A 3794-nucleotide genomic window follows, 5' to 3' on the forward strand; every position below is an offset into this window, starting at 1 on the left:
TATAAAGAGAGAGAGAGAGAGAGTGAGAGCGATAAATATTTAGAATTATGTAGACATAAACGAATATAGCTGTGTGCGTGGTATTTGTACGTGTGCATGCGCGAGTGAGTGCATGCGTACAAAATAACTTACAAGATTAGCTAAAAAAAGACAGATTTTTTTTTAAATGTACAAAAATATATACAGAAATAGAGATAACAGATATATAGAAATGTATAGAATTACAAAATTATTTAGAGAAAATACATAGAAATATAGAACAATATATACAATCACTTATAGAATTATAAAAATATTGATAAATGACATATTAAAATGTACTCTAATGTTTTTTTTCATGGACACTCTAACAGGAAATATTTTAGAGCAAGCGTTGAAGCCGGCTAAGAATTCGGTTTCCGCTTTATTCTAAGCGAATTAGAAATGATTTTCAATAAAAAAGAAATCCTGTATCGTTATAGTTTAATTTCAAGTCGATACTGACTTGAGTCCTGAACAGATGTTTTCAGGCATTATGTAGCTCGGATTGTACTATTAAATACAGACTATTTTTAAGCGGGAGTTCTACTCTACGATTTAGCTGGTGAAGACAAAAATAGTTGATATTATCGTGTTGGCTCGAGATGAAAACAGATTGTTTCACTTTGTATTGTATAAGAGGTATTTTATCTAAAAGATAGCCAAAGGCGTGATTATATTATAATTTTAAGAACGTTGTAGTTCGCTTGAAGCATTTTAGGACAGAAGTAAAAGAAGAGAAGGAAAAACAAAAGAATACCTTTAGTAATGCAGAAAATTTTAATAAAATAACGAATTCGATGTAAAAGACATTTCTTGGGCTGTTTTCTTCTGAGGATTGTCCTTTGTGCCTGAAATATGAAGCTTTTGTCTTTTTAAATAAAACTTTCTACATTGTTAGAAGGGTTCTCCCTTTTTACCTCTTCTTTTTTTACTATTATAATATTATTTAATATTCTCTCTTTCTTTCTCTCGCTCTCTTTCTTTCTCCCACTCTCTTTTTGCTTCTGATGTGTGCTTATTTCCTTCTTATTTTCTTTCTTTCTCTCTCTCTCTTCCCTCTCTCTCGAGTTTGGCTTTCGTTCTCTCTCGATTTGACATGCCCACATGTTTCAGAGGCCCTGGTTCTGCATGCCGAACCGGAATACTCATGATATTTCGTGAGTAACATACAGCAGTGGGTTCCCGTTGATTTCTATCGGCTTATTTACTCTGCTAATCTCGACTTCTCCAGAGCTTACTCTTTAGGAACAATGCCTACTTCATGCTTTAACAAATGGCTGGTTCATGTCTGATTAAGACATGTCCACACGCTGGTCGGCCTGTATGGAACATACACAAGCACCGGCTCTTCTCTGTTCCTTGTCTGTCTTAGCCACATGGCGATCTCGCGTTAATCGCTAAAAACTGGGGCCCTGACAATTACTACCACTCCAGGAGATAGTTGATCTGATACTAGTGGTGACTAAGATTTAACTCTATACTCTCCAAAAATCTAGAACTTCCGAGCTGAAGCCTTACCATCGGATGTTGGTAGTTGTCTTGCCCAGTGTTTATATTAACGGAGCCGTGAATTGGTAGGAGTAAAACGCAAGTCACTCAAACTGGCGTTTGTTGAAATTGAAATTGTTATACAGTCTTTCGTCATGCCTGAGAGAGTATTCGACACATCCCAATAACATTTTATGTTTATCATCCACTATCTTGAGCAGTATTTCATTCCTTAATTTGATTTAAGGGAATTTTAGTTGCATAAGTGCTTGCATGTTGACTCGAGTTTCATTTGATTTGATGTAGGTACATTTAATAACGTTTTTAATTTCGAAACATGCCAAGTATAGCCTGTTTTTTTTTTAAAATCGATAAAAGATCTAAGTCAAATTCTTTGACCGATAAGATCGAATAGTCAGTCTTCGTAAAGTTATTGCTTTGTTACATGCTTACACTCTAAAACGATTGCTAAATCTATGCCGTAGTCTTGTAACACTCACAGATCAAAGAATTCCAGCCATTTCTTTAACTACAACCATAAATTAAACATACTTGTTTTCTTTGAAGCATGCTGCAGACATTTCAATACTATATACAGAATATATATATATATATATATATATATATACATATATAAATTTAGCTGTTTCACACTGTGGACTAAGGCATTACATTTAAAAGTTTTGAAGTTGAAAATAGCAACGTTAATACATATTTCAGTCTGGTAAATATTTTACGGTAAGGGTATTTGGGAGGTAAAATGAGACAATATATGTAACAACATTGTACTTTTTAGAATGCTATAATTTCAATAGACTCCCTCTCTTTCTACACACAACACATTTTATAGTTAAAGATTCAGCTAGAAACGAGAGAAATCACACCTAAAACAAAATACACAGTCTATAAACTGAAGAGCATATTAAAATACTTAATTTCAAGTGACTTCTAAACGTCTAATACAGCGATGAATTCCTAGGGATTGTAACAATAGTGGTCCTATAAGAATCGGTTTGGCTCACCCGTTTCTGTTTTATAATGTTATTGTCACCATTCCATGTTTACTTCAGGTACACGCTTTGGAATGAAACATTTATCATTTACTCATCGGATTATTTCATTGCATTTGCAGGCGGAATACGTTCAGAATGTGTGTAAGAAAATGTCTCTAGCATCGTAACTTTTTTTTGCATTTATTCAATAGAATATTTAATTTCAATAGGAATCAATACCTATTGTAATATTAAGAACGCAAGAATCAAGTCATTGTTATATTAAGAATGCAAGCATCAAGTCTGATTATTCTGTGACAATCCAGGTTTACTTTCTTTTCACAAACGAGCGGTGGTTTGCCATTATGTTCCTCAAAATTTCAAATTGTTTCCCACGGGATTATTTGAATTCTCAGTCTAGTGGACAAACTTCCGCACAGTTTCCATTGACTAAATTTCATTCAAAATGCCTCGATCGAACCTAGGCTCTGGAGGTAGAGACCTTCTCAATTTTATTTGTAGTTAGATCGAATATTGAAAAAATTTCTGTTTCCTTTTTGTTAACTACACATGTATGTATACTCCCTGCAAATACAGGATTTACTATTACAAATACTCATTGTCTAACAAATTCCTATTCTCTATAGTGTTATATATTGGCTTGGTTTAATCATACGATAAATATTCTTTTACTTTGTATTTTATTTCAGCTATATTTACAGATGAAGGAAAGTTGTGTCAATTGTGTTCAAGCAGAGAAATTTTCAATACGATGATTAAAATAGTCTTGAAGCAAATAAAGGTTTGCACGAACGAGAACTTTTAATTTGTTAAAAAGCTTTAAATATTTTCATTAACAAACGATAAATACTTTTATTCTAAATTTAATATTTAACCAGAACCATTATTAATTTTATATTTTCTTTCTTTATTCCCTTTTTCTTTTTATTGAGAATAATTTCTCGATATTGTAAACGAAAGCAGAAAAGTGTAGATAAGTTCTGACGCAACTTGAATTAGTTTACAATGTAATATATTTATAACATGTAGTTGCGAGCAATGGCGGTGTTTGCTTTAGGTTTCCAACGAACCAATATATGGTTCACTGCATGGACAATCGCGAGTTCACTACTTAAGTTACGTTCCGCAGAGTATCAATATATTCAGCCTTTTATTCATTTAATGCAGTGCAGCATTCCGAAGATTTGTTACGTAGTAAAAATTATCAAAGAAATATTAGTGTCTAACATATATGTGTGCGTATGTTGATAGCGATATTATATGTATATATAT

The 3794-nt window shown here is 32.7% G+C and overlaps 1 long non-coding RNA gene across 2 annotated transcripts in view; it reads left to right on the forward strand.

The window, feature by feature from the left end:
* LOC106872923 (uncharacterized) overlaps positions 1-3794 on the forward strand; it is a 391770-nt gene that overhangs the window by 324146 nt on the left and 63830 nt on the right. For both annotated transcript variants that reach the window (XR_008264457.1, XR_008264456.1), the window contains one exon: positions 3212-3303. This is a non-coding gene — a long non-coding RNA (uncharacterized LOC106872923). The remainder of the gene's footprint in view (positions 1-3211; positions 3304-3794) is intronic.

Source organism: Octopus bimaculoides, chromosome 6 (assembly GCF_001194135.2).
Source record: "Octopus bimaculoides isolate UCB-OBI-ISO-001 chromosome 6, ASM119413v2, whole genome shotgun sequence".
NCBI classification, from domain to species: domain Eukaryota; kingdom Metazoa; phylum Mollusca; class Cephalopoda; order Octopoda; family Octopodidae; genus Octopus; species Octopus bimaculoides.